Raw genomic sequence first — 11,267 nt, 5'->3', positions numbered from 1 at the left:
GCCCGCGAGCCAGGGGACCGGGGCCCGGGGGACTGACGGGAGGCGGCGGGGCGCGCAGAGGGCCGCCGGGGGCGGGGCGGGGCCTGCCGGGGGCGGGGCCTGCCGGGGGCGGGGCCTGCGGGGGTGTGGAGGGACCTGCCTGGGGGCGGATACTCGCCGGAGGGTCGGGGCCTGTCCCAGGATGGGGGGAGGCGGGGCGGGTCCGGTCTCGGGTGGGGCGATAGGGGACAGGTCCCGAGCGATCCCAGGCGATCCGATTTCAGTGCAGCGGGCCGGGGCGTTTTGAGTAGCTGTGACTTGTGGCTCAAAGGCCAGCTGCCTCACGGACCGTGGTGCCAGAGGACCCCCAATGCGCAGCGGCGTCGCCCTCCCCTCCCAGGCAGTCCCCCCAGGCCCTGGCGCTCCAGCAGATCCAGCACTGTTGACCATGCCCTCGGTGTCCAGTGCCTGGGATGGCGGGGGCAGGCGGAGACCCCAGCCGGCCCACTCACACCGTCCAGAAGGGCCCGAGGGGACCCCCTCCAGGGCTAGATAGAGCCCACCACCTTCAGTCCCAGGAGAGCCTACGGAGGGGAGGGGAGGGGGACGCAGGGTACCGGGAGGAACAAGCTGCAGGCTTCATCTCAGATGCACTGAGTCCGTGTTTCCCTCCCTGGGTGCCAGCACACCAAGGCCCTGTACCCTGACTGGCGGCGGTGGCGGGCTGGGGGGACGACAGGGACCACGACGTCGCTTGCTGGAAAACTGATTCCTCTCCAAGAGGGAGCCCTTCCCGTACTTGATTTTGATTCATGGAAGTGATGAAATAAAATTCCTATTTTCTGGCAAGACAAGAGTAAAAATAATTCTGGCCTTAAGGGAACAAAATCTTCCTAGGAGGAACTCGCTTTTCTCCTATGCCTTTCAGATGTAAGTGTTCAACCTGGTCCTCTCTGGGAACTCTTATCCAGCCCGTCTTTTTAAAATGCAAATTTCAGGACGGTAACTCTTAACCTAAGAAAAAACAAAAGGGAGGGGAGGGACAGGTAATTTGGAACTTGACTTGTCAAGGAGAGATAGATACAAATGTCTTCTCCCCGAATATTAGTAAAGAGGGTTTAGCCATCTAAACAGGTGACCTTGATTTGTTCCATCTGCCAGAAACCCAATTTGAAGCCAACCCCTTTTGTAACTGATGAGATTTTTTTGCGGGGATAACTTTACCTTTCATTATTATTTTTTTTATTGCAGTATAGTTGATGTAGATATTATATATCCTAGGTGTACAATATAGTGATTCCCAATTTTTAAAAGTTATGCTCTATTTATAGTTATGTGAAACAAAATTCATATTTTACGGCAAGACAAGACAAATTTGGACATAAAAACTCTACTCTGCCCTTTGGCCCCCTCACTTCCCGCACCGTGCATTGTGTGTCTGCATTAGGCATCGATCAGACCTCCCCCTCCCCCATCAGCAGGAATACCTGCTCAACCATAAAGAGGAACTTTCTCCTAGCGTCGACAAGCCAACTCCTCAAATGGTAACATTCCTTCTTGTTCTTGTAAGGGGTCACATGACTCACCAGGATGACGCTTAGATCTGGATTATGTAAACTGTCAATAACATGTCATTTGATGTATATAGCCTCCTGTCTCAAAAACTTTATAGAACTGTGCCTTGACTTCTAATGGGCAGAACAGTCCTCAGAGCTTTCTGAGATGCTCTTCCCGGGTTAGAGTCCTCAAATTTGGCTCAAATAAAATTTTCCATTTCTTTCTTAGATCGACTGATTGCTTTTTCATTGACAGTTATTATAAAATATTGGCTGTATTCCCTGTGTTGTATGTAACTGATGGATTTTGTACTATTGTACCTGATTCATGGCTGAAATTTTGGAATGGGAACTATGGGGTCTCTGTGTCTGTTTGTGTTGTATCTATATATATATGTGTGTGTGTTGCTGCAAAATTTCACTAGTAAAAGAGCTCTATTTAACTGGCTTAAAGGGAATTAAGCGGTTCTATAAACAAAGACCCAACACAGCCAAAAATAAATTAAAAAAAAAATTTAGTTCCTGGGCTTCCCTGGTGGCGCAGCGGTTGAGAGTCCGCCTGCCGATGCAGGGGACGCGGGTTCGTGCCCCGGTCCGGGAGGATCCCACGTGCCGCGGAGCAACTGGGCCCGTGAGCCACAACTACTGAGCCTGCGCGTCTGGAGCCTGTGCTCCGCAACGGGAGAGGCCGTGACAGTGAGAGCAGATTGATATTCTAAGAAAACGCGCACGGCGACGAAGAGTGGCCCCCGCTTGCCGCAGCTTGAGAAAGCCCTCGCACAGAAACAAAGCCCCAACACAGCAAAAATAAATAAATAAAATTAATAAACTCCTACCCCCAACATCTTCTTTAAAAAAAAAAAAAAAAAAAAAAAAAAAGCTGGTGGTGGGAATTCCCTGGTGGTTCAGTGGTTAGGACTCAGCACTCTCACTTCTGGGGCCGTGGGTTCAATCCCTGGTTGGGGAACTGAGACCCCTCAAGCTGTGCGGCGAGAAAAAGAAAAAAAAAAAAGGCTGGCGCAAAAATGGAGTATGATTTTCTCTTTGTTAAGAGAACAAAGTTTTCTTAAAATATCAATCTGCTTTTGATAACGTTGTAAGGTTCCTTTACCTTTTCATTAATCTATTGTAACTTTATGTATATGCCTTTGAAATCTTTTATTGTCACTTGGTTAAGTGAATAAGTATCGTTTCACAGAGACCTATGATCCTATTTGACCAAGGGTTTTTAAAGCCTTTTTGATATTTTTGACACAGATCAAATTCTAATTGAAGTTTGTCTGACCTCTGACTAACTTTGAGGTTTCCCAAGGGCCCCCAGAACACTTCAAGAGAATTGTTTGCTCTTCTTATCAAAGAAGCGTATTAAACTAATTAGGCTTATCTGGTATGTTAAATTACAAGGGAAGCATCATCAAATGAGTGATAAACCTTCTTAGGTTGTATTGTATGGGTAAATTTTATTAAAATAGATAGTCTAGAAATTATACGGGGACGTCCCTTGTGGCACAGGGGTTAAGAATCTGCCTGCCAATGCAGGGGACACGGGTTCGAGCCCTGGTCCGGGAAGATCCCACATGCCGCGGGGCAACTAAGCCTGTGTGCGATGCAGGGGACATGGGTTCATGCCCCGGTCCGGGAAGATCCCACATGCCGCGGGGCAACTAAGCCTGTGTGCCACAACTACTGAGCCTGCGCTCTAGAGCCCACGAGCCACAGCTACTGAGCCCGTGTGCCACAACTACTGAAGCCCACACACCTAGAGCGTGTGTTCCTAAACAAAGACAAGCCAACCCAATGAGAAGTCCGCACACCGCAATGAAGAGTAGCCCCCGCTCGCCGCGACTAGAGAAAGCCCACGTGCAGCAACAAAGACCCAACACAGACAAAACATAAATAAATAATAAATAAATTTATTTTTAAAAAAGAAATTATATGGAACGCCTAAAAATCGAGTATATCCTGATAAAATGTTATCAATTTTAATTCTAGTTAACATCTTAAAATGTTGTATGTCACAACAGTAACCAAGTTTGTCAATTGCATTGTAATCAGATCTTTAACCTTGCCTTTTAAAGTCTTTTGTCATTTATAGTTACTGTTTTACTCAGATGCTTTTGCAAAAATGCTCCATCTTCAAGAAGATTCATATAAAGGACTTTTGGACAAGTACAGGTTTCTGATCATTTTCAGGTCATACTGCTGAGCTGGGTAAGAAATTAAAGAATTCTTTAACCTGGTGACTTCATAAAGCTGTTAAAAGAAGATTAAGGATTAGTCACATAGACTGAGCAACCTGATGAGTATGGTTATAATTTTTGGGGTTTTTGTCTGGAATATTACTGGTTTTTAATCTGTGTTTTCCAGATATAAGGAAACTCTTCCCCTTAAGCTACTTATGACTTAAATTTGGTAAATTATACCTTTGTAATTAGAACTGAAACATTTATCTTTTCTCTCTACCTGATCCCTCCAGAAACTGGAAACTCTTAAGTTCCCAGCAGCCTTTCCAGGTGAACAAGGAAGGCCACTTCCTGACAGGTGCAAGAATCTCAAGATATTTGGGGGACCTCTAGAAGAAAGGAATCCACCCAAATCTATAGATATTACAGGCAGAATCTGATGACAAGACCTTGGCATGGCTTTCCTGGCCTTGAAAGGTCTTTTAAAAGTTCAATTTGAGATTCTTTACAAAAAGTTCTAGCACAGCCATACTGTAAGAACCCATACGATCAATTACACTTATGGAAATAATCAGGCCAAGTTTATTGAAATCAGACTTATTTTGCAAATTAATTTGTCTTAATTTGGCTATATCTGGTAGAAATGAGGGTAACTTTAGAGAGGAAAAACACTACATTTCAGTGAACATTAAGTTCTAGTGTTGTTGTCTTTAAGGGTGTTTTTGTTTTTGTTTTGTATTTACTACCCTAAGAATCACTTCCCAGATGGCTCCTTGTTGCTATGTTACATTACCGTAAAATTTAACTGAATTATATTAAAAGGACATTCTAAGTTTGTTTCTGAATCTTATCACAGTAATCTATCTTTGGAGGAAGATCGGATGCCCCATGAACTTCGATCAGGAGATTATGCATACTGGAAAAGGCATCAGATAAAGGATTCTTTACAGCCAGGTTGGAAGGGACCTAACAGCCCTCCTCTCTTGAATGGACTGCAACTCCTGTTTCTGACACCCTACTTCAACTAACTAAGACCAGCACTACCAGACCAGGATGAGAAGACAACAAACGTCTGAAGTAGACGCCTGACCCAAGATGGTATACAAGACCAGGCTTGTATACCAATTACTTTGATAATTGTTCACACTTTTGCTTATGAACCAAATGTATTTCTCCCTTGGGCTCAAGGTCACCTATGGGTAGTTTTGGAGACAGTCCCTGCCAATCTGCCTGTAATGTGAGCATACCAGGTTTGATCAATTTTCCAATGGTATGACCATTTGGTGGCAATATTTGTTCCTTCACTTGGAATAGAATATAACATTAACCACAGAGGCTTTAACAAAATTTACTCAGCAAGCTTTGAATGGTAGTAATCAAGCCACTAGCTTACTTGATTCAGAAGTCTTCATGATGAAAAAATCAGTCCTGCAGAATCGTATAGCCCTAAATATTCTCTAACTGCTTTCCAAGGGGGAACTTGTGCTATGACACATACTGAATATTGGGTTTTTATACCTGATGAGTCTTCTAACATAATTCATCTTAAGATACATATGAAGAATTAGATTTCAGCTCTGAAGAATCCTCTTCCCAATTTAGGGGAGATACTAGGAAAATGGTATGGCTTAGCAGGATCTTTGCTTAAACCTTTACTAATGCCATTGTCACTGTTATTGTCAATTTTGATTACAGTTTGTATAACATAGAAAGTGATAGTTTCTTGGGACTTCCCTGGGGGTCCAGTAGCTAAGACTCAGGACTCCCAATGCAAGGGGCCCGGGTTTGATCCCTGGTCAGGGAACTAGATCCCGCACGCATGCCGCAACTGAGAGTTTGCATGCTGCAACTAAGACCCGGAGCAGGCTAAATAAATAAATAAATAAATATTTTAAAAAAATAAAGTGATAGTTTCTTGCCTTTCGGTCTGTGTATCACCTACTTCTATTAAGATGATATCTAAACAACTTGAAACTATTGCTCACACCTATAGTTCTCTATAAATTAATGAACATGCACAATGCACATGCAAGGTAAAATTGGCATAAGTCCTATTGGACAAATTGGAATTCACCATTAGTCCTTGCCAAATATCTTACTAGTGCAACCCCTAAAGGGAAAGAAAGAACTGGGTTTACTAAGACCCAACATTGAGGGACATGATGGACTCAGGGCAGGTAAGCAGCCACCCTGATATTGAGGGACCAAATATTTGACCACCTAATGCTTTCTATCAAAAGATTAATGATCAAAAGGGGGAAATTGATGAAATAAAATTCATATTTTATGGCAAGGCAAGAAGAATTTAAACATAATAATTTTCCCTGCCTGTTTGGGTTTCCTCCCTCCCCCATAGTGTGCATTGTGCATCTGCATTAACCAGACCTCCTTAGTAGATAACATTCCTTCTTAATCTTGTAAAGGTCGAAATGACCCACCACATTCTTAACTTCTTAGGAGATAAGCTTCCTTCTTAATCCTGTAAGGGGTCAGGATGACCCACTACTCACTTTGAACATGCAGATCTGAATTGTGTAAACTGTCAATATGTCCTTTGACATATAACCCTTTTTCTCAAAAAAACTTACATAAGTGTGCTTTGACCTCTAACAGACAGAACAGTCCTCAGAGCTTTATGAAAGACTGTCTCCCAGGTTATAATCCTCAGGTTGGTTCAAATAAAATTTTCCATCTGTTTCTTAGATTGACTGTTGATTAATTTTTTTCATTGACAGAAGTTATTTTGATAACTGACAACAATGCAAAAGTAATTCTTGTCTACACACAAGCAAATGAACCTGTCCAGTGAGTGTTTGTGTTAATCTGCTCAGGTTGTCACAACAAAATACCACAGACTGGGTGGTTTAAACAACAGAAGTTTATTTTCACAGCTCTGGAGGCTGGAAGTTCCAGGTCAAGCTGAGCAGGGTGGGTTTCTTCTGAGGCCTCTCCTTGGTAAGTGGATGGCTCTCTGCACACACATCTCTTTGTCTCTTTGAGTGAACAAATTTCCTCTTCTTAAAAGAACACCAGTCAGATTGGATTAGGACCCACCCTAATGGCCACATTTTTTTTTTAGTTTTAACCTAATCATCTCTTTCAAGGTCCTGTCTCCAAATACAGCCAGTCACATTCTGAGGTGCTGAGGAGTCAGGGCTTCACCATGTTAATATAGGGGGAGACACAGTTCAGCCCCTCCACCCAGAAAGCCCAGTTTTGTGTCTGCTTGCACATTCACATCACCGTTCCTGCTCTATATGTGTGTCTGCCATTGGGCTTCTCCCCGGAGTGGGTCCTAACACCTGCCTGGGCCCCTGCCTGTGGGGTAAGTAGACTCTTTCATATGTGCTCCTCTGTCTATATGAGCCACAATTCACCTTGGGAAGCTGTTCCTTTACAACCCACCGGTTAACCGTAAGTCCCAGGAAACCAAGTTTGTATGTCGGGCAGGGCTTTTCTGGTGATATCCTAACAGTGGCTTCTCTTCCAGGGTGTGTGACTGAATGTCATTTGCAGACACCGTCTTTAGGCAGCTCAGCTCCTCTGCCAGACTTCTTCCCTGTTCTGCTTTGATTGTATTTTTGCTTATGGTTACCTACGTCTAAACGTTCTCTTACTTAACTGTTTATGTGACACGTGTGTGGGTGCCTGCTGTGTGCCAGGTGCTTCTCTAGGCCCTGGGGACTCAGGCCCTGTCCTCCTGGAGCACACCTTCTAGTGGGGAGCGGCAGCAACAGACAACCCTCCCCCAGCGTCAGGTGATTACAAGTGAGGAACAACAGGAAGCAGAGTGATAGATGGTCCTGTTTCCAGCAGGGTGGCAAAGGGACAGTCCCTCCGAAGGGCTGATGTTCATCGAGCAGAGCCTAAGCAGAGAGCAAGCATGCCAGACAGAAAGAGGCAGGTGCCAGGGCACCCGGCAGGCACAAGCCTGAGAGTCAGAACAATGCCCAGGATGTCAGATGCTGGCTGAGGGGCCGTGGAGCCAGGTAAGGACCCTGCGTTTAACCCTAAATGTGACTGTCAGCCCCCAGAGGGCTGGCTGGTTCGACTTAAGCTCTGCTGTGTGGAGAGAGGCAGACAGGAGGGGCCAGGAGAGCCGCTGAGGGCTGTGCGGTCAGGGTTCCACAGAAGGGTGACAGTGGCAGGGGAGGAAGTGACAGGTGGTCACATCCCGGGAGCATGTTTTGAAGCTTGGGGTGTGAGGCAAAGACAAGACTCAGGGACGACTCTGCTCGCTCTGGCAGCACATATACGAAAATGGAAACGATACAGAGAAGATTAGCATGGCCTCTGCACAAAGATGACACGCAAATTCGTGAAGTGTTCCATATATTGGGGGGAATATAGCCAATATTTTGTAATAACTGTAAATGGAAAGTAACCTTTAAAATTGTATAAAAGGGGGGCTTCCCTGGTGGCGCAGTTGTTGAGAATCCGCCTGCCGGTGCAGGGGACGCGGGTTCGTGCCCCGGTCCGGGAAGATCCCACATGCCGCGGAGCGGCTGGGCCCGTGAGCCGTGGCCGCTGAGCCTGTGCGTCCGGAGCCTGTGCTCCGCAACGGGAGAGGCCACAACAGTGAGAGGCCCGCGTACCGCAAAAAAAAAAAAAAAAAAAAAAAAAAAATAATAATTGTATAAAAGGGACTTCCCTGGTGGTGCATTGGTTGGGAGTCCACCTGCCGATGCAGGGGACACGGGTTCGAGCCCGGGTCTGGGGGGATCCCACATGCCGCGGAGCGGCTAAGCCTGTGCACCACAGCTGCTGAGGCCCGCACGCCTAGAGTCCGTGCTCCGCAACAAGGGAAGCTACCACAGTGAGAGGCCCATGCGCCGCGGCGAGGAGTGGCCCCCGCTCGCCGCAGCTGGAGAGGGCTCGTGCACAGCAGTGAAGACCCAACGCAGCCAAAAATAAATAAATAAATAAATTTATTAAAAAATAAAATAAAATTGTATAAAAATAAAAATCACTATCAATTTTTTTTAAAAACACACCACTGGACAGTGGATTAATGCAAAAGTGGAAAACAGTGACCCATGGACCAAATCTGACCCACCGCTTGGGCCAGTTCTAATAAACTTTTTTTTTTTAGTAAATTTATTTACTATTTATTTATTTATATTTGGCTGCACTGGGTCTTCGTTGCTGCGCGCGGGCTTTCTCTAGTTGCGGCGAGCGGGGGCTGCTCTTCGTTGTGGTGCGCGGGCTTCTCAATGCGGTGGCTTCTCTTGTTGCAGAGCACGGGCTCTAGGCGCGCGGGCTTCAGTAGTTATGGCTCTGCGCAGGCGCAGTAGTTGTGGCTCATGGGCTTAGTTGCTCCGCGGCATGTGGGACCTTCCCGGACCAGGGCCCAAACCTGTGTCCCCTGCATTGGCAGGCAGATTCTTAACCCCTGAGCCACCAGGGGAGTCCGCCAATAAAGTTTTTTTGTTTTTTTTTAACATTTTTATTGGCGTATAATTGCTTTATAATGGTGTGTTAGTTTCTGCTTTACAACAAAGTGAATCAGTTACATATATACATATATCCCCATCCCCAATAAAGTTTTATTGGAACACTTAAAAAAAAAACAGGGACGACTCAAGTTTGGACCAGAGCAGCACCTTTGATGGAGATGTTCTTTCCCAAGTCCAGAAAGCCTGGGGCAGGAATTGGGCCATACTGGGTGCCTTACGTTTGAGATGCCACCTGGAAAGCCCAGAGGAAACAATAGCCGTAGGTTCTAGAGTCAAGAGCACAGGGATGACATTTAAAGTCACGGCAACAAGGTGTCTCGGAGTGGAAGCAGGGAGACCAAGGCCCAGCCTGAGCTTGGCATCACAGCTGCGAAGCCAAGAAAAGGGGAGAAGCCAGGAGAGTCAGGGGTGAAGGTGGGGTCCACTTGCCAACACCAGGGCTTGAGTGTGTGTGTGTGTGGTGGGGGGGTGCCCAGACCCTGAGCAAGACGAACGCCCTGGGCAACCTGACCCCCGGTCGTGGAGCAAAGGGGACAAACGACCCTTGGAGGGCTGCTTCAGTGCCCATCGTGCCCCTGCCGGAGGATCTGGCTCCTCCCACAGGGATTGGGCTCCCCGACTCTGTGGTTGCGGGGGGTGACATGTGCAGCCCTCTCCCTGGGGCGGGAGCTGTCCCCAATCCTGTCTCTCCCCCTGGGGGCAGGGAGCTGTCCCAGACCCTCTCCCCGGAGTGAAGAGCTGTTCCAGGATCCCCCAAGGCTCCTCCGCTGGTCAAGCCTCGCCAGACTGGGAGGTGGGTTTGGAGGACCTGGACAGGGCCACCAGTTCTCATCAAGGTCACCCCAACCCCTGCCTTTATCTGTTTTACTTCTCAAGACTTGTTTCTTGGACCCCCAGGGATCCCTCGTACCCTCTTTTCTCTCTCTCTTCCCATCCACACCCTTGCTAGAGCCGTTCCCTGCACCCAGCGCAGGGGTGCTCGTGGTCAGAACCCCTCCCGGGGCACTTATAAAATATGAGGCCCCACCCCAACCCAGACAGCGGGGTCACGGTGGGGGAGGCGTGTCTGGGACTTGGAAGCTCGCGGCTGGTCCCGATGCACCCACGGCCCCATCTACTTGCTCCCTGCCCACCCGGCACTCGTTCCCGCCTTCCGGAGCAGGGCTCTCAAAGCCAGCCCTGGTCTAGAGCCTCACCCGGAACTTGGAAATGCACACTTGCCAGACGGCCTGACTCCGAAACCCGGGGGTGGACCCCGACAATCTATGCTCCGATGCCCCCGCGGGGGGACAATGACACAAGCACAAGTTTGAGAACCACGGGCCTGGAACAGGGGCCGGCGAGCCATGACCCAAGGGCCAAACGGGGCCCCGCTGTCCCTGCAAATGAAGCGTGGCGGGGACAGTCACGCCCACACACTTACGTGCGGTGTGGGGAGCGGCCGGCGGAGGCCGGTGGCCACGTGGTGGCTGGCCTTCCGGTGGCCCCGTCCGCTCGGCCCACCCACTGGGGCCGGCTTTCGTCCCTGGTCGTCGCCTCCGCCCTCACGGGTCTCGAGCAGCGCTCCGAGGGCCCGGCCTCTGCAGACGGACACGTGGGGACTCCACGGGGGCAGGGCAGCCGCGGGTCCTGAAGGTACGGTGGGCGCCGGGGAGGCAGCCCCCCACCGGTCCTCTGGGCAAAGCACGCCGCCCCCCCCGCCTGAGGCCCCGGCAGACACCGGGGGGCCACGGGCGCCCTCAGCTTCTGCCCCTTTAGCGAACCCATCGAGGGGCCAGGCACTGCGGGACACCCTCCCGAGCACGAGCCCTCGGGCCCGGGACGCCCCTGTGTGTCTCGTGAGACCCCCGAGGCTCCGAGAGGCCCCGTGGCCTGCGGACAGCGCGTGGGGGCGGCAGCCCCTGTAGCGGGGGCGGCGCCGGCTCAGCCGCTGCGGTGGAGACTCAGGTGGCAATGAGGACATAAGGTGATTTTTAAGGCGAGAGAAGAAAAATTTAACATACAATTTCCTCTGCCGTCGGCCCCCTCCAGCGCGCCCTGTGCGCGTGCATCACACGCTAACCAGACGCCCCCCCCCGCCGCCACCCGCCGCG

At 49.0% G+C, this 11,267-nt stretch overlaps 1 non-coding gene across 1 annotated transcript; it reads left to right on the top strand.

The window, feature by feature from the left end:
* The first annotated feature begins 7,949 nt into the window (after positions 1-7,949).
* Positions 7,950-8,056, top strand: LOC112066843 (U6 spliceosomal RNA). Its single transcript, XR_002892921.1, has one exon. It is a non-coding gene; the product is annotated as a U6 spliceosomal RNA (small nuclear RNA).
* The last annotated feature ends 3,211 nt before the right edge of the window (positions 8,057-11,267 follow it).

The sequence above is a fragment of the Physeter macrocephalus genome, chromosome 11, assembly GCF_002837175.3.
Source record: "Physeter macrocephalus isolate SW-GA chromosome 11, ASM283717v5, whole genome shotgun sequence".
Taxonomy (NCBI): Eukaryota; Metazoa; Chordata; class Mammalia; order Artiodactyla; family Physeteridae; genus Physeter; species Physeter macrocephalus.
This window is presented reverse-complemented; position numbering and strand designations above follow the sequence as displayed.